The sequence below is a fragment of the Schistocerca cancellata genome, chromosome 7 (genome assembly GCF_023864275.1).
Source record: "Schistocerca cancellata isolate TAMUIC-IGC-003103 chromosome 7, iqSchCanc2.1, whole genome shotgun sequence".
In the NCBI taxonomy this organism is placed as follows: Eukaryota; Metazoa; Arthropoda; class Insecta; order Orthoptera; family Acrididae; genus Schistocerca; species Schistocerca cancellata.
Genome location: NC_064632.1, coordinates 485306725 through 485326897, shown reverse-complemented (window position 1 = coordinate 485326897; position 20173 = coordinate 485306725).

The following is a 20173-nucleotide window of genomic DNA, read 5'->3' as shown; positions in this document are numbered from 1 at the left end:
CAAAGAACACCCACAGAGAATAAAAACGAGGAACAAAAGAGATCACAGACGATACAGGACAAGAGAAACTGAGACAAAGACAAGACAAAACGAACTAAAAGCACACAGAGTGTGACGGTGGTTGGCCGACCAGAGAAATAAAAAAGGAAAAGCCAACCACTAGAAACACATTAAAAAATCAGTTTAAAACCGGAGGCCAAAGGCCAGAATCAACACAAAACAATAAGATAAAAATAGAAACACTCAGAGTAAAGAATAAAAACCCCCTGCCCGAATAAAACGTAAAACTAAGTCAGCCATAGCCGGGTCATCTGTTAAAAGGGCAGGGAGCGAGGCAGGCAGTGCGAACGACTGCCTGAGCGCAGCTAAAAACGGACACTCCAATAAAACATGAACCACGGATAAAACGGAGCCGCAGCGACATAGAGGCGCATCCTCACGGCGCAATAAGTGGCCGTGGGTAAGCCGAGTGTGCCCAATGCGCAGCCGGCAGAGGACAACAGACTCCTGGCGAGAAACCCGCAAGGAGGAGCGCCACACACCGGTAGCCCCCTTGATGGCCCGAAGTTTGTTGCGTGAAGGCAGGGCGCGCCATTCAGTGTCCCAAAGGTCCAGAATTTTGCGGCGTAGGAACGCCCGCAAATCGGTCTCCGGGAGGCCAACGTCCAGAGGTGGTGCACTAGTCGCCTCTTTCGCCAGCCGGTCAACATTCTCGTTGCCGGGGATCCCAACATGGCCTGGGGTCCACACGAAGACCGCAGAGCGGCCGCAACGCGCAAGAGTATGCAGGGACTCATGGATAGCCATCACCAGACGGGAACGAGGAAAACACTGGTCGAGTGCTCGTAAACTGCTCAGGGAATCGCTACAGATAACGAACGACTCACCTGAGCAGGAGCGGATATACTCTAGGGCTCGAAAGATGGCGACCAGCTCAGCAGTGTAAACGCTGCAGCCAGCCGGCAAAGAACGTTGTTCGGAATGGTTCCCTAGAGTGAGCGCATACCCGACTCGACCAGCAACCATCGAGCCGTCGGTGTAAACAATGCCAGAGCCCTGATACGTGGCCAGGATGGAATAAAAGCGGCGGCGGAAGGCCTCTGGAGGGACTGAGTCCTTCGAGCCCTGTGCCAAGTCGAGCCGAAGGCAAGGGCGAGGAACGCACCACGGGGGTGTACGCAGAAGTGCCCGGAAAGGAGGTGGAACAGGGACAAGCCCAAGCCCGGAGAGAAGCTCCTTGACGCGTATGGCGATCGGACAACCCGACCGGGGCCGACGTTCCGGCAGACGGACGACTGACTGCGGGAACAGGAGACGATAGTTAGGATGCCCGGGCGAGCTTAAAACATGGGCAGCATAAGCGGCCAGCAAACGTTGGCGCCGGAACCGCAGTGGAGGGACACCTGCCTCCACGAGTAAGCTGTCCACAGGGCTGGTGCGGAAAGCACCAGTGGCAAGGCGTATCCCGCTGTGGAGGATTGGGTCCAGCACCCGCAACGCAGACGGGGATGCTGAGCCATATGCCAGGCACCCATAATCCAGACGGGACTGGATTAACGCCTGGTAGAGCCGTAACAGGGTAGAGCGGTCGGCTCCCCAGCGGGTGTGGCTCAAGCATCTCAGAGCGTTTAGATGCCGCCAACACGTCTGTTTAAGCTGCTGGATATGAGGCAGCCAAGTCAACCGGGCATCAAAAACCACCCCCAAAAACCTGTGGGTCTCCACCACAGCAAGGAGTTCGTCGGCAAGATAAAGCCGCGGCTCAGGATGGACTGTTCGGCGCCGGCAGAAATGTATAACGCGGGTCTTGGCTGCCGAAAACTGAAACCCATGCGCTACAGCCCAAGACTGCGCCTTACGGATAGCGCCCTGTAGCTGACGTTCAACAGCGGCAATGCCAGTAGAGCTGTAATAAAGGCAGAAGTCGTCAGCATACAGGGAAGCGGAGACAGAATTTCCCACGGCCGCAGCAAGCCCGTTAATGGCTATTAAAAACAGACAAACACTTAAAACAGAGCCCTGTGGCACACCGTTCTCCTGGACGTGGGAGGAACTATACGAGGCCGCGACTTGCACGCGGAAGGTACGACACGACAGAAAATTGCGGATAAAAATCGGCAGAGGACCCCGAAGACCCCATCCATGGAGCGTAGAAAGAATGTGATGACGCCACGTCGTATCGTACGCCTTCCGCATGTCGAAAAAGACAGCGACCAGGTGCTGACGGCGGGAAAAGGCAGTACGGATGGCCGACTCCAGGCTCACCAGATTGTCGGCGGCGGAGCGGCCTTTACGGAACCCACCCTGAGATGGAGCCAGAAGGCCTCGAGACTCCAGTACCCAATGCAAGCGCCGGCTCACCATCCGTTCAAGCAACTTGCAAAGAACGTTGGTGAGGCTAATGGGACGGTAGCTGTCCACCTCCAGAGGGTGCTTTCCAGGTTTCAAAACGGGGATAACAATGCCTTCCCGCCATTGCGACGGAAACTCCCCCTCGACCCAAAGACGGTTGTAAAGATCGAGAAGGCGCCGCTGGCAGTCCACTGAAAGGTGTTTCAGCATCTGACAGTGGATGCCATCTGGCCCAGGAGCGGTATCAGGGCAAGCAGCGAGGGCACTGCGAAATTCCCACTCACTAAATGGAGCATTGTAAGATTCCGGGTGGTTGGTGCGAAACGAAAGGCTCCGACGTTCCATCCGCTCTTTAATGGAGCGGAAGGCCTGGGGGTAATTCGCAGAAGCGGAACTCATAGCAAAATGCTCTGCTAAGCGATTGGCAATGACGTCGGAGTCAGTACAAACTGCTCCATTCAGTGAGAGCGCAGGGACGCTGGCAGGTGGCCGATAGCCGTAGACGCGTCGAATCTTGGCCCAGACCTGCGAAGGAGTGACATGGAGGCCAATGGTGGACACATACCGCTCCCAGCACTCCTTCTTGCCTTGGCGGATAAGGAGGCGGGCCCGCGCACGCAGCCGTTTGAAGGCGATAAGGTGGTCGAGGGAGGGGTGTCGCTTGTGACGCTGGAGCGCCCGCCGGCGATCTTTAATCGCTTCAGCGATCTCAGGCGACCACCAAGGCACAGCCTTCCGCCGAGGGGACCCACAGGAATGGGGAATGGCAGATTCGGCGGCAGTAACGATGCCGGTGGTGACCGATTGAACGACCGCATCAATGTCATCGGTAGAGAGAGGCTCAAAAGCGGCAGTGGAGGAGAACAAGTCCCAGTCAGCCTTATTCATAGCCCATCTGCTAGGGTGCCCAGAAGAGGGGCGCTGTGGTAGTGACAAAAAGATCGGAAAATGGTCACTACCACACAGGTCGTCATGCACACTCCATTGGACAGACGGTAAGAGGCTATGGCTACAGATTGAAAGGTCAATGGCGGAGTAGGTGCCATGCGCCACACTGAAGTGTGTGAAGGCACCATCATTTAACAGCGAGAGATCGAGCTGCGACAATAAATGCTCAATGATGGCGCCTCGACCTGTTGCCACTGACCCACCCCACAGAGGGTTATGAGCGTTGAAGTCGCCCAATAGCAAGAAAGGTGGCGGCAATTGGGCGACCAGTGCAGCCAGGACATGCTGCGAGACATCACCATCCGGTGGAATGTAAAGGCTGCAGACGGTAACAGCCTGTGGCGTCCACACACGTACAGCGACAGCCTCTAAAGGCGTCTGGAGAGGGACAGACTCGCTGTGCAGAGTGTGAAGGATATAAATGCAGACGCCACCAGACACCCTTTCATAAGCTGCTCGGTTCTTGTAATAACCCCGATAGCCACGGAGGGCGGGGGTTCGCATCGCCGGAAACCAAGTTTCCTGCAGAGCAATGCAGAAGAAAGGGCGAAGGCTGAGAAGTTGGCGGAACTCAGCTAGATGGTGGAAGAAACCGCTGCAGTTCCACTGGAGGATGGTATTAGCCATGGATGGGAAAGGCGTGAAGGGACTGGGGAGGCAGATTACGCCTCCGGGGCCCCTGCTGCTACTGAGTCACCACCTGGATAACAGCTATCTACTGCATCCGAGGGACTGGCGAGATCCATGTCCTCAGCGGACGCCAGGATCTCCACCTCATCCTCGGACGCAGAGGGAGAAGGTTGCGGTGGGACAGGTGCCACCGCAATTTCAGGATGCTTGGGAGCCTTTTTCTTTGACTGCTTTGCGCGCTGAGCCTTAGGTGGTTCTGGCTGGGAGGGCCTCACTGGGTCAGTCTCTGGGACTGAAGACGACCGTGACGCCCTACGACCAGCGACCGGTGATTGTTTGACAACCTTGCGGGTGTCCACTTTGGCACTGGGCAAAGCCTGGGATGGGAGGGCCCCAAGGGACCCCTTCCGAGCGAGAGGAGCCGAAGAAGGCTCACGCTTCTCCGGCTGTGAAGGGGGAACAGATGTCCCCGGTGGTTGGGGTGGTGTTGCTCCTGAAGTAGATGGAGCAGGAGCAACAGGGAGTGAAGTGCCCCCCACAACCAAGGGGGCCGGTGAATGCTGACCGAGCTGAGATCGAACTGGTGTTGCAGCAGCGGCATAACTAGTTGGCATTGGCACAGGATGTAGCCGCTCAAATTTCCGCCTTGCCTCGGTGTAGGACAGGCGGTCCAGGGTCTTATATTCCATTATCTTCCTTTCCTTCTGAAAGATCCTACAGTCCGGCGAGCAGGGGGAATGGTGTTCTCCGCAGTTAACACAGATAGGAGGCGGGGCACATGGAGTATCAGGATGCGAAGGACGTCCACAATCCCGACACGTGATGCTGGAAGTACAGCGAGATGACATGTGCCCGAACTTCCAGCATTTAAAACACCGCATCGGAGGAGGGATATATGGCTTCACATCACAACGGTAAACCATCACCTTAACCTTTTCGGGTAAGACATCACCCTCAAAGGCCAAGATGAAGGCACCGGTGGCTACCTGATTATCCCTCGGACCCCGATGGACGCGCCGGACGAAGTGAACACCTCGTCGTTCGAGGTTGGCGCGTAATTCATCGTCGGACTGCAGAAGAAGATCCCTGTGGAATATTATACCCTGGACCATGTTCAGACTCTTATGCGGCGTGATGTTAACTGAAACATCCCCCAACTTGTCACAATTGAGCAACCTCCGTGACTGGGCAGAGGATGCCGTTTTGATGAGCACAGAACCAGAGCGCATCTTGGACAAGCCCTCCACCTCCCCGAACTTGTCCTCTAAATGCTCCACAAAAAACTGGGGCTTGGTTGACATAAACGATTCCCCATCAACGCGCGTACACACAAGGAACCGGGGTGAATAGTCTCCACTGCCTTCTTTTGCCATACGTTCCTCCCATGGAGTGGCCAGGGAGGGAAATGATCGTGGATCGTATTTCCTGCCGTTGAGGTTAGACCTCGATCGCTTAGAGACTGCTGGTGGTGGCCCACCAGCGAGAGATGATGTACCACGCTTCATTGCGGGTCATCCGCCCTGATGCCACCTACTCCGACCAAGGGCCCTCCCCACGGGCGCCACCCAGCCACAGCAAAGGCCACCTGGCAGGATGGCCATTGCCGGGAGTCCCGATGCCCCGGGGCGATGGGCATCTACTCCTTGGCATACGTGGGGAGTTAACGGCGCAGGCATCAGTAGAGCGATCCCTGTGTTGTCAGGGGGCTACAACCAAGAGGGTACATGGCGGCCCCACCACAACGGACTGGCTACCGTGCTGGATCTTAGGTGCAAAAAATGGCCAAGGTCGTCGTCGCAGTTAAAAGAAACGCTGCAGAGTGCAGTGTGGTAATCGCCCAAAAGATCGAAAACGAGCGGGACACCATTGCAACGACGAGAAAGACGGCTAAAGGTCTAATTGCACGACGGATACAGTGCACCATGTAAGGCGCCCTTCCCCAATTGGCTCGCTCTTCGGAATAATTTAGAAAGATGGAGGTCAAACCCGAGAGGGGACCATCACATAAGGCCGAAACATGTGAGACTCCTTTTAGTCGCCTCTTACGACAGGCAGGAATACCGCGGGCCTATTCTAACCCCCGAACCCGCAGGGGGGTACAATTGTAATAATCGTCTTTCTCTTACGATACAAGTGAAAGGCTATACGGTAAACACAAATTTTACGTCTCTATGAAACTTGCGTATTAAATAAAGAAATAAGAATTCTTCTTATCCTTCCTGACATTCACCGATGATGTACTGTGTCACTTTCGTAGAAGAATACATTATTTACATTCACGAGACATATAAAGCACTTTAATCACTGGCCAGCTGACCAAGAGGAGTCGCGGTACTTATTCCAGTACACTGTTATACTTCCAAGCGGTATGTTACGACACAGCTGTTCAAGGTACACTTGGTGTCATGCTGCTCAATGCTCGGTAACGTAGTAAAATATTTTAGTATATGACTATCCCCTATTGGGTGCCCACCACTTTCAACATAACTTGTGTTTAATTACATACCAGACCACCCAACTGCACTTTTACCATTCATGACCAACGTAAATTTTGTAAATTTTGACTGTAACACAAATATGTCAGTTTCAAACGGCACCATGTAACAAATTCGTCGTAGGTTGGTACTCGTAACCGAGTTTCCATTTTCTCTTTTTCCTTTATTGTATCGAAGTTCAGGTTTAGAGATGCCTTTGATGGCTTAGCAGGCCAGTCCTGACAGACATATGCTGCCACATGCAGTACATTACACACCATAAAAGGGTGAAGAATGTGACTGAGCCTGAAAGAGTTTACATCTCTGATTTTTTTTCATTTTCCTGCCTCCTACGTTGCTGCCCAAAATGTAAGACATCAGCTGAAGTAGCTGTGGGCCAGTAATTACAATCTTCTGCAGTGACGCACCAGTTAGCTGCGTCAGTGTTGAAACCTTTCTAAACTCTCCGTGAATTGGTCCTTCCAGCACTACAGAGGAGCACCACGGGCCTTCTACCTACACTCACTTCATTTCACAAAATTTGTCGAAGATTTCTGTTGTTTCTCATCCGCTGCACTTGCCCAATGCATCTAAGTTGGTGATCAATAAAGATGGCTTCTATACTGTACATATTTGCATTTTCAACAGCAGCAGTGTTTCATTCGAAATCATCTCGTCTGATTGAGATTTTCTCTCTGCAGCGGAGTGTGCGCTGATATGAAACTTCCTGGCAGATTAAAACTCTGTGCCGGACCAAGACGCGAACTCGGGACTTTTGCCTTTCGCGGGCAAGTGATCACTAACTGAGCTACCCAATGACGACTCACGCCCCGTCATCACAGCTTTACTTCAGCCAGTACCTCGTCTCCTACCTTTCAAACTTTACAGAAGCAGGAGAGGAAATTGATACATTAAAACAGATAGCAGTTGCTAACAATTATAATTCCTATCAGGTTGATCAGTTATATCCAAAATTACAAGAAACAAATAATGCTGTTATAAATTCCAAGAAGAGATTTACAAAAAGGACATACATGGGACCTATTTCAGATAAAATAAATAAATTATTTAAGAATTCAAGCACAACAATAGCATTTAAAACCAATAACCCAATACAGGTGAAACTGAAACACACAATAGGGGAATCAAATATATATACCAAAAGTAAGGCGTTAACAAAAAATATCTAATGACTGTGAGATACAGCATATTGGCCAAACTGACCGTAACTTTCTAACACGCAGTACCAGTAGTATGTTCTTTAGAACAAGTACCAAATCAATATTTGGTCAACATCTTGATGGATACAATCATTCTGAGGGTTGCATATCTAACAATTTGAAAATATTACAGACTGTGCCAAAAGGACTACTGCTAAATACTTTAGAAGAAATTGGAATCTTTTCACTTCACAAAACTAATCCATTATCTGTTTTAAACGCACAACTTCAATTCAAAGACAAACATTTCTTTGAGCTTTTCGATGATCTGCTTTAGAATGTTCATTCTTCTGTCCTTTGTTTTTTTTTTTAAATTATCAAGACTTTTAGGAAATATTTTATCTTTAATTTATAATTTTATTTCACCAAACATTAATTTATGACTGACTATTGTTTTAGAATGTCTGCTTATATGCTTTTAGACTGCATATTGCTAATTCACATCCTTTTGACACTATGGCTCGTAGTATTATAATTTTCAATTCCTTCCAGTTTCATTATTTTCATTTGTTTATAAGACTAGCATACAACTTAAGGAATAGCACTGCCTTTTAAAAATTGTCTCGTGTAATTAAAAAAAATGCGATCTACGTACGAACTTCATAGACAAAACTTCATAACGTGGACAACTACTTCGTATCGTATTTGTGCAGCATGTGTTATACATGTCAGCTAAAGATTATTGCAGCCTACTCATTGAAAATCGTTTCAATAAAGACATGTTGCTGCTCAATAATACATCACCTGACGTGACAGTTTTCGCCATTCCACTTTCGCAACAACTTCGTTAGAAAGAAGCCTGCTGCCACATCTTTGCACTGACGTTTGTCCTCACCATGGCAACCACTAATTCGCCTATCGACTTTACAACGACTTCAGTGGAAAGGAGCCTGCTGCCTCATCTTTGGAACGGCGTCCAACTTCACCATGGCAACCAGTGGTTCAAAATGGTTCACTAACAGGCCTTAAGAGGGCAATCCATGTACTGCCAAACCGAAGTTCGTTTATCCTACATATTTAAATATTTTTAACGCTTCTTAATTGACAATAGCTGTTTGATAAGGTAAGTTTAGTGTGTGTTTATTTTTATTTCATGGCAATGTTGTTTTCACTAAGAAATTTTACATTGTTATCCGACTTATAACTCATTGGTTAGTAATGACATCATGCCGTCAGAAGTGGGCGGAGCCTCCATTATATATAGTAAGACGTGCACTGGTTTCTCCAGTAGTGATTCTTCAGCAGAAAGAGGTTCCTACTCAATGGTAATTAATCGTTTTATAGCTTTATAATTTTATGTATTTTCTTTAATGTATGGAGCCCTCTATTGTGGTCATCTTCAGACCTACAAGTACACAAAGCTTTAATTAGTGGTCGAAACTGGTCACCTTAATAAATAAATAGTAATCAAGACTGTTTTTAATAGTAAATATTTGTAACTTATTGATCACTGCTACTCCCATAATGTATTCAAAATTAAATAAACATGATGATTTGCGCCAGAACAGTCTCACTTATTTGCCGTGCAATATTGGATATGCCAATTTCGTTTTATCAGTGACAAAAGAGATGTAACCAAATCCTGGTCTTGTCTAGTTCAAATCTTGGGTACTATCCGTATTAACAGCCTTTCCAGTATCAGACAAAGACATTTTGAATTTTCATGTAGATAAACGTTTGACGAACTTTGATGAGCTAATAGATTCTTTCGCAGAAAGGAAAGCAAGCCGTGTAAAGCTGTAGAAAGAGTAGAAATAAAAAATGCTGGGACCTAAGTATTGAAGCAATGTGTACTGTCTTGCTTGTCTCTTATCTTTGGTTGGTTGGTTGGTTGGTTTGGGGGATTAAAGGGACCAGACTGCTATGGTCATCGGTCCCTTTTTCCAAAGACAAAGAACACCCACAGAGAATAAAAACGAGGAACAAAAGAGATCACAGACGATACAGGACAAGAGAAACTGAGACAAAGACAAGACAAAACGAACTAAAAGCACACAGAGTGTGACGGTGGTTGGCCGACCAGAGAAATAAAAAAGGAAAAGCCAACCACTAGAAACACATTAAAAAAAATCAGTTTAAAACCGGAGGCCAAAGGCCAGAATCAACACAAAACAATAAGATAAAAATAGAAACACTCAGAGTAAAGAATAAAAACCCCCTGCCCGAATAAAACGTAAAACTAAGTCAGCCATAGCCGGGTCATCTGTTAAAAGGGCAGGGAGCGAGTCAGGCAGTGCGAACGACTGCCTGAGCGCAGCTAAAAACGGACACTCCAATAAAACATGAACCACGGATAAAACGGAGCCGCAGCGACATAGAGGCGCATCCTCACGGCGCAATAAGTGGCCGTGGGTAAGCCGAGTGTGCCCAATGCGCAGCCGGCAGAGGACAACAGACTCCTGGCGAGAAACCCGCAAGGAGGAGCGCCACACACCGGTAGCCCCCTTGATGGCCCGAAGTTTGTTGCGTGAAGGCAGGGCGCGCCATTCAGTGTCCCAAAGGTCCAGAATTTTGCGGCGTAGGAACGCCCGCAAATCGGTCTCCGGGAGGCCAACGTCCAGAGGTGGTGCACTAGTCGCCTCTTTCGCCAGCCGGTCAACATTCTCGTTGCCGGGGATCCCAACATGGCCTGGGGTCCACACGAAGACCGCAGAGCGGCCGCAACGCGCAAGAGTATGCAGGGACTCATGGATAGCCATCACCAGACGGGAACGAGGAAAACACTGGTCGAGTGCTCGTAAACTGCTCAGGGAATCGCTACAGATAACGAACGACTCACCTGAGCAGGAGCGGATATACTCTAGGGCTCGAAAGATGGCAACCAGCTCAGCAGTGTAAACGCTGCAGCCAGCCGGCAAAGAACGTTGTTCGGAATGGTTCCCTAGAGTGAGCGCATACCCGACTCGACCAGCAACCATCGAGCCGTCGGTGTAAACAATGCCAGAGCCCTGATACGTGGCCAGGATGGAATAAAAGCGGCGGCGGAAGGCCTCTGGAGGGACTGAGTCCTTCGAGCCCTGTGCCAAGTCGAGCCGAAGGCAAGGGCGAGGAACGCACCACGGGGGTGTACGCAGAAGTGCCCGGAAAGGAGGTGGAACAGGGACAAGCCCAAGCCCGGAGAGAAGCTCCTTGACGTGTATGGCGATCGGACAACCCGACCGGGGCCGACGTTCCGGCAGACGGACGACTGACTGCGGGAACAGGAGACGATAGTTAGGATGCCCGGGCGAGCTTAGAACATGGGCAGCATAAGCGGCCAGCAAACGTTGGCGCCGGAACCGCAGTGGAGGGACACCTGCCTCCACGAGTAAGCTGTCCACAGGGCTGGTGCGGAAAGCACCAGTGGCAAGGCGTATCCCGCTGTGGAGGATTGGGTCCAGCACCCGCAACGCAGACGGGGATGCTGAGCCATATGCCAGGCACCCATAATCCAGACGGGACTGGATTAACGCCTGGTAGAGCCGTAACAGGGTAGAGCGGTCGGCTCCCCAGCGGGTGTGGCTCAAGCATCTCAGAGCGTTTAGATGCCGCCAACACGTCTGTTTAAGCTGCTGGATATGAGGCAGCCAAGTCAACCGGGCATCAAAAACCACCCCCAAAAACCTGTGGGTCTCCACCACAGCAAGGAGTTCGTCGGCAAGATAAAGCCGCGGCTCAGGATGGACTGTTCGGCGCCGGCAGAAATGTATAACGCGGGTCTTGGCTGCCGAAAACTGAAACCCATGCGCTACAGCCCAAGACTGCGCCTTACGGATAGCGCCCTGTAGCTGACGTTCAACAGCGGCAATGCCAGTAGAGCTGTAATAAAGGCAGAAGTCGTCAGCATACAGGGAAGCGGAGACAGAATTTCCCACGGCCGCAGCAAGCCCGTTAATGGCTATTAAAAACAGACAGACACTTAAAACAGAGCCCTGTGGCACACCGTTCTCCTGGACGTGGGAGGAACTATACGAGGCCGCGACTTGCACGCGGAAGGTACAACACGACAGAAAATTGCGGATAAAAATCGGCAGAGGACCCCGAAGACCCCATCCATGGAGCGTAGAAAGAATGTGATGACGCCACGTCGTATCGTACGCCTTCCGCATGTCGAAAAAGACAGCGACCAGGTGCTGACGGCGGGAAAAGGCAGTACGGATGGCCGACTCCAGGCTCACCAGATTGTCGGCGGCGGAGCGGCCTTTACGGAACCCACCCTGAGATGGAGCCAGAAGGCCTCGAGACTCCAGTACCCAATGCAAGCGCCGGCTCACCATCCGTTCAAGCAACTTGCAAAGAACGTTGGTGAGGCTAATGGGACGGTAGCTGTCCACCTCCAGAGGGTGCTTTCCAGGTTTCAAAACGGGGATAACAATGCCTTCCCGCCATTGCGACGGAAACTCCCCCTCGACCCAAAGACGGTTGTAAAGATCGAGAAGGCGCCGCTGGCAGTCCACTGAAAGGTGTTTCAGCATCTGACAGTGGATGCCATCTGGCCCAGGAGCGGTATCAGGGCAAGCAGCGAGGGCACTGCGAAATTCCCACTCACTAAATGGAGCATTGTAAGATTCCGGGTGGTTGGTGCGAAACGAAAGGCTCCGACGTTCCATCCGCTCTTTAATGGAGCGGAAGGCCTGGGGGTAATTCGCAGAAGCGGAACTCATAGCAAAATGCTCTGCTAAGCGATTGGCAATGACGTCGGAGTCAGTACAAACTGCTCCATTCAGTGAGAGCGCAGGGACGCTGGCAGGTGGCCGATAGCCGTAGACGCGTCGAATCTTGGCCCAGACCTGCGAAGGAGTGACATGGAGGCCAATGGTGGACACATACCGCTCCCAGCACTCCTTCTTGCCTTGGCGGATAAGGAGGCGGGCCCGCGCACGCAGCCGTTTGAAGGCGATAAGGTGGTCGAGGGAGGGGTGTCGCTTGTGACGCTGGAGCGCCCGCCGGCGATCTTTAATCGCTTCAGCGATCTCAGGCGACCACCAAGGCACAGCCTTCCGCCGAGGGGACCCACAGGAATGGGGAATGGCAGATTCGGCGGCAGTAACGATGCCGGTGGTGACCGATTGAACCACCGCATCAATGTCATCGGTAGAGAGAGGCTCAAAAGCGGCAGTGGAGGAGAACAAGTCCCAGTCAGCCTTATTCATAGCCCATCTGCTAGGGTGCCCAGAAGAGGGGCGCTGTGGTAGTGACAAAAAGATCGGAAAATGGTCACTACCACACAGGTCGTCATGCACACTCCATTGGACAGACGGTAAGAGGCTATGGCTACAGATTGAAAGGTCAATGGCGGAGTAGGTGCCATGCGCCACACTGAAGTGTGTGAAGGCACCATCATTTAACAGCGAGAGATCGAGCTGCGACAATAAATGCTCAATGATGGCGCCTCGACCTGTTGCCACTGACCCACCCCACAGAGGGTTATGAGCGTTGAAGTCGCCCAATAGCAAGAAAGGTGGCGGCAATTGGGCGACCAGTGCAGCCAGGACATGCTGCGAGACATCACCATCCGGTGGAATGTAAAGGCTGCAGACGGTAACAGCCTGTGGCGTCCACACACGTACAGCGACAGCCTCTAAAGGCGTCTGGAGAGGGACAGACTCGCTGTGCAGAGTGTGAAGGATATAAATGCAGACGCCACCAGACACCCTTTCATAAGCTGCTCGGTTCTTGTAATAACCCCGATAGCCACGGAGGGCGGGGGTTCGCATCGCCGGAAACCAAGTTTCCTGCAGAGCAATGCAGAAGAAAGGGCGAAGGCTGAGAAGTTGGCGGAGCTCAGCTAGATGGTGGAAGAAACCGCTGCAGTTCCACTGGAGGATGGTATTAGCCATGGATGGGAAAGGCGTGAAGGGACTGGGGAGGCAGATTACGCCTCCGGGGCCCCTGCTGCTACTGAGTCACCACCTGGACAACAGCTATCTACTGCATCCGAGGGACTGGCGAGATCCATGTCCTCAGCGGACGCCAGGATCTCCACCTCATCCTCGGACGCAGAGGGAGAAGGTTGCGGTGGGACAGGTGCCACCGCAATTTCAGGATGCTTGGGAGCCTTTTTCTTTGACTGCTTTGCGCGCTGAGCCTTAGGTGGTTCTGGCTGGGAGGGCCTCACTGGGTCAGTCTCTGGGACTGAAGACGACCGTGACGCCCTACGACCAGCGACCGGTGGCTGTTTGACAACCTTGCGGGTGTCCGCTTTGGCACTGGGCAAAGCCTGGGATGGGAGGGCCCCAAGGGACCCCTTCCGAGCGAGAGGAGCCGAAGAAGGCTCACGCTTCTCCGGCTGTGAAGGGGGAACAGATGTCCCCGGTGGTTGGGGTGGTGTTGCTCCTGAAGTAGAGGGAGCAGGAGCAACAGGGAGTGAAGTGCCCCCCACAACCAAGGGGGCCGGTGAATGCTGACCGAGCTGAGATCGAACTGGTGTTGCAGCAGCGGCATAACTAGTTGGCATTGGCACAGGATGTAGCCGCTCAAATTTCCGCCTTGCCTCGGTGTAGGACAGGCGGTCCAGGGTCTTATATTCCATTATCTTCCTTTCTTTCTGGAAGATCCTACAGTCCGGCGAGCAGGGGGAATGGTGTTCTCCGCAGTTAACACAGATAGGAGGCGGGGCACATGGAGTATCAGGATGCGAAGGACGTCCACAATCCCGACACGTGATGCTGGAAGTACAGCGAGATGACATGTGCCCGAACTTCCAGCATTTAAAACACCGCATCGGAGGAGGGATATATGGCTTCACATCACAACGGTAAACCATCACCTTAACCTTTTCGGGTAAGACATCACCCTCAAAGGCCAAGATGAAGGCACCGGTGGCTACCTGATTATCCCTCGGACCCCGATGGACGCGCCGGACGAAGTGAACACCTCGTCGTTCGAGGTTGGCGCGTAATTCATCGTCGGACTGCAGAAGAAGATCCCTGTGGAATATAATACCCTGGACCATGTTCAGACTCTTATGCGGCGTGATGTTAACTGAAACATCCCCCAACTTGTCACAATTGAGCAACCTCCGTGACTGGGCAGAGGATGCCGTTTTGATGAGCACAGAACCAGAGCGCATCTTGGACAAGCCCTCCACCTCCCCGAACTTGTCCTCTAAATGCTCCACAAAAAACTGGGGCTTGGTTGACATAAACGATTCCCCATCAACTCGCGTACACACAAGGAACCGGGGTGAATAGTCTCCACTGCCTTCTTTTGCCATACGTTCCTCCCATGGAGTGGCCAGGGAGGGAAATGATCGTGGATCGTATTTCCTGCCGTTGAGGTTAGACCTCGATCGCTTAGAGACTGCTGGTGGTGGCCCACCAGCGAGAGATGATGTACCACGCTTCATTGCGGGTCATCCGCCCTGATGCCACCTACTCCGACCAAGGGCCCTCCCCACGGGCGCCACCCAGCCACAGCAAAGGCCACCTGGCAGGATGGCCATTGCCGGGAGTCCTGATGCCCCGGGGCGATGGGCATCTACTCCTTGGCATACGTGGGGAGTTAACGGCGCAGGCATCAGTAGAGCGATCCCTGTGTTGTCAGGGGGCTACAACCAAGAGGGTACATGGCGGCCCCACCACAACGGACTGGCTACCGTGCTGGATCTTAGGTGCAAAAAATGGCCAAGGTCGTCGTCGCAGTTAAAAGAAACGCTGCAGAGTGCAGTGTGGTAATCGCCCAAGAGATCGAAAACGAGCGGGACACCATTGCAACGACGAGAAAGACGGCTAAAGGTCTAATTGCACGACGGATACAGTGCACCATGTAAGGCGCCCTTCCCCAATTGGCTCGCTCTTCGGAATAATTTAGAAAGATGGAGGTCAAACCCGAGAGGGGACCATCACATAAGGCCGAAACATGTGAGACTCCTTTTAGTCGCCTCTTACGACAGGCAGGAATACCGCGGGCCTATTCTAACCCCCGAACCCGCAGGGGGGCCTCTTATCTTTACTGGTTTTGTGTTTCCTATATTTAATTTTGTGTCACACGAAAGACACAGTTATTACCTAATAGGCAATAAAGAATGCAAATTTCTGAAGAGTTCTTATTCTCCTAGTCACAAATAATCCCATCTAGTATTAATTGTGAGTTTCTTTAAAGGGGGTTGGATGTCAAACCGACCGACAGGGAGCAGGAGACGCACCACAGGACATTTTAATTTCCACTGTTCTGAATATAGATTTGATGGCTTCAATTACAAAACATACACGTTTGAATTCCACTGAGAGAAATACAGTGACGTGCGATAGAAGAACGCTGTGTGGAGGGGCGGGGCACGGCACTTTGGCACACAGAAGACCGAATAACATTAACATTCCTCTAACATATATGTTTTAATATTTTTAGAACGGTGCAGCAGAGTCAGCAACTGTAAAATGTAATTATATTACATTTCAGCGTCCAGTTGCATAAGCAGATTGTTATGTGTCGACAGAAGTGCCGACACAGTGTTATTATGATGGGCCGAATAGGCACGCTATCAGCTCCCCCAGAATACCGCGAAGTCTGAAACAGGATGCTCAATGAATGCTAATAAGAAAAGAACGGAGCGTCTCATATACTTAACTTTATTCTCTTGTGTGGTACATCTCTATGGTGAATACAGCAATCTTGATGATACAAGTGAGACTCATTAAGATACATGCAATGTTACAAATGGCGCCTTGCTAGGTCGTAGCCATTAACTTAGCTGAAAGCTATTCTAACTGTCTCTCGGCAAATGAGAGGAAGGCTTCGTACGTCTAGTCGCTAGCAATGTCGTCCGTACAACTGGGGCGAGTGCTAGTCCGTCTTTCTAGACCTGCCATGTGGTGGCGCTAGGTCTGCAAGTACTGATGGCGGCGACACGCGGGTCCGACACGTACTAACGGACCGCGGCCGATTTAAGCTACCACCTAGCAAGTGTGGTGTCTGGCGGTGACACCACACAGATAACCTTACCTAGGTTTCAGCTATAATAATTTAGCCTACTTCAGAAATGTCACAATATAGGTTGGTTGGTTTGGGGGATTAAAGGGACCAGACTGCTATGGTCATCGGTCCCTTGTTCCAAAATTTCAAACACCCACACAGAATTAAAAGGAACAATGGAAAAGGCGACAGATGACACAGGACAAGGAAGACGCAGACTCAGACCAGACAAAAGGAATTAAAATCACACAGAGTGTGACAGTGGTTGGCCGACCATAGAGACAAATAAGGAAAAGCCAACCACCGAGAAACACACTAAAAAATGAGACTAAAATCGAAGGCCAAAGGCCAGAATCAATTAAAAAAAAAAGGACAAACACTTACATTAACCGATGAAAGCCCCCTGCCTCAATAAAACGCAAAACTAAGTCCGAAATGGCAGAGTCGTCAGTTATAAGGGCAGGGAGCGTATCAGGCAGCGCAAACGTCTGGCTGAGCACAGTTAAAAAGGCGCACTCCAACAGAATATGGACCACCATCAAGGCCACCCCACAACGACAAAGGGGTGGGTCCTCACGACACAGTAAGTAACTGCGTGTCAGTCGGGTGTGCCCAATGCGGAGCCGACAAAGGACGACTAAGTCCCTGCGGTTGGCTCGCATGGATGACCGCCACACAGTCGTCGTCTCCTTTATTGGGCGTGGTCAGTTCGCGCCATTCAACGTCCCATAGGGCAAAAACTTTGCTGTGTAAGACCGCCCTCATATCAGTCTCTGGGAAGCCAACGTCCAAAGATGGTTTACTCGTAGACTCTTTCGCCAGGCGGTCAACATGTTCATCGCCCAGGATACCGACATGACCGGGGGGCCACACAAAGACCACAGAGCGGCCACAACAGGCAAGAGTATGCAGGGACTCCTGGATAGCCATCACCAGACGAGATCGAGGGAAACACTGGTTGGTTGGTTGGTTTGGGGGATTAAAGGGACCAGACTGCTATGGTCATCGGTCCCTTTTTCCAAAGGCAAAGAACACCCACAGAGAATAAAAACGAGGAACAAAAGAGATCACAGACGATACAGGACAAGAGAAACTGAGACAAAGACAAGACAAAACGAACTAAAAGCACACAGAGTGTGACGGTGGTTGGCCGACCTGAGAAATAAAAAAGGAAAAGCCAACCACTAGAAACACATTAAAAAATCAGTTTAAAACCGGAGGCCAAAGGCCAGAATCAACACAAAACAATAAGATAAAAATAGAAACACTCAGAGTAAAGAATAAAAACCCCCTGCCCGAATAAAACGTAAAACTAAGTCAGCCATAGCCGGGTCATCTGTTAAAAGGGCAGGGAGCGAGTCAGGCAGTGCGAACGACTGCCTGAGCGCAGCTAAAAACGGACACTCCAATAAAACATGAACCACGGATAAAACGGAGCCGCAGCGACATAGAGGCGCATCCTCACGGCGCAATAAGTGGCCGTGGGTAAGCCGAGTGTGCCCAATGCGCAGCCGGCAGAGGACAACAGACTCCTTGCGAGAAACCCGCAAGGAGGAGCGCCACACACCGGTAGCCCCCTTGATGGCCCGAAGTTTGTTGCGTGAAGGCAGGGCGCGCCATTCAGTGTCCCAAAGGTCCAGAATTTTGCGGCGTAGGAACGCCCGCAAATCGGTCTCCGGGAGGCCAACGTCCAGAGGTGGTGCACTAGTAGCCTCTTTCGCCAGCCGGTCAACATTCTCGTTGCCGGGGATCCCAACATGGCCTGGGGTCCACACGAAGACCGCAGAGCGGCCGCAACGCGCAAGAGTATGCAGGGACTCATGGATAGCCATCACCAGACGGGAACGAGGAAAACACTGGTCGAGTGCTCGTAAACTGCTCAGGGAATCGCTACAGATAACGAACGACTCACCTGAGCAGGAGCGGATATACTCTAGGGCTCGAAAGATGGCGACCAGCTCAGCAGTGTAAACGCTGCAGCCAGCCGGCAAAGAACGTTGTTCGGAATGGTTCCCTAGAGTGAGCGCATACCCGACTCGACCAGCAACCATCGAGCCGTCGGTGTAAACAATGCCAGAGCCCTGATACGTGGCCAGGATGGAATAAAAGCGGCGGCGGAAGGCCTCTGGAGGGACTGAGTCCTTCGAGCCCTGTGCCAAGTCGAGCCGAAGGCAAGGGCGAGGAACGCACCACGGGGGTGTACGCAGAAGTGCCCGAAAAGGTTGGTTGGTTGGTTGGTTTGGGGGATTAAAGGGACCAGACTGCTATGGTCATCGGTCCCTTTTTCCAAAGACAAAGAACACCCACAGAGAATAAAAACGAGGAACAAAAGAGATCACAGACGATACAGGACAAGAGAAACTGAGACAAAGACAAGACAAAACGAACTAAAAGCACACAGAGTGTGACGGTGGTTGGCCGACCAGAGAAATAAAAAAGGAAAAGCCAACCACTGGAAACACATTAAAAAATCAGTTTAAAACCGGAGGCCAAAGGCCAGAATCAACACAAAACAATAAGATAAAAACAGAAACACTCAGAGTAAAGAATAAAAACCCCCTGCCCGAATAAAACGTAAAACTAAGTCAGCCATAGCCGGGTCATCTGTTAAAAGGGCAGGGAGCGAGTCAGGCAGTGCGAACGACTGCCTGAGCGCAGCTAAAAACGGACACTCCAATAAAACATGAACCACGGATAAAACGGAGCCGCAGCGACATAGAGGCGCATCCTCACGGCGCAATAAGTGGCCGTGGGTAAGCCGAGTGTGCCCAATGCGCAGCCGGCAGAGGACAACAGACTCCTGGCGAGAAACCCGCAAGGAGGAGCGCCACACACCGGTAGCCCCCTTGATGGCCCGAAGTTTGTTGCGTGAAGGCAGGGCGCGCCATTCAGTGTCCCAAAGGTCCAGAATTTTGCGGCGTAGGAACGCCCGCAAATCGGTCTCCGGGAGGCCAACGTCCAGAGGTGGTGCACTAGTCGCCTCTTTCGCCAGCCGGTCAACATTCTCGTTGCCGGGGATCCCAACATGGCCTGGGGTCCACACGAAGACCGCAGAGCGGCCGCAACGCGCAAGAGTATGCAGGGACTCATGGATAGCCATCACCAGACGGGAACGAGGAAAACACTGGTCGAGTGCTCGTAAACTGCTCAGGGAATCGCTACAGATAACGAACGACTCACCTGAGCAGGAGCGGATATACTCTAGGGCTCGAAAGATGGCAACCAGCTCAGCAGTGTAAACGCTGCAGCCAGCCGGCAAAGAACGTTGTTCGGAATGGTTCCCTAGAGTGAGCGCATACCCGACTCGACCAGCAACCATCGAGCCGTCGGTGTAAACAATGCCAGAGCCCTGATACGTGGCCAGGATGGAATAAAAGCGGCGGCGGAAGGCCTCTGGAGGGACTGAGTCCTTCGAGCCCTGTGCCAAGTCGAGCCGAAGGCAAGGGCGAGGAACGCACCACGGGGGTGTACGCAGAAGTGCCCGGAAAGGAGGTGGAACAGGGACAAGCCCAAGCCCGGAGAGAAGCTCCTTGACGCGTATGGCGATCGGACAACCCGACCGGGGCCGACGTTCCGGCAGACGGACGACTGACTGCGGGAACAGGAGACGATAGTTAGGATGCCCGGGCGAGCTTAGAACATGGGCAGCATAAGCGG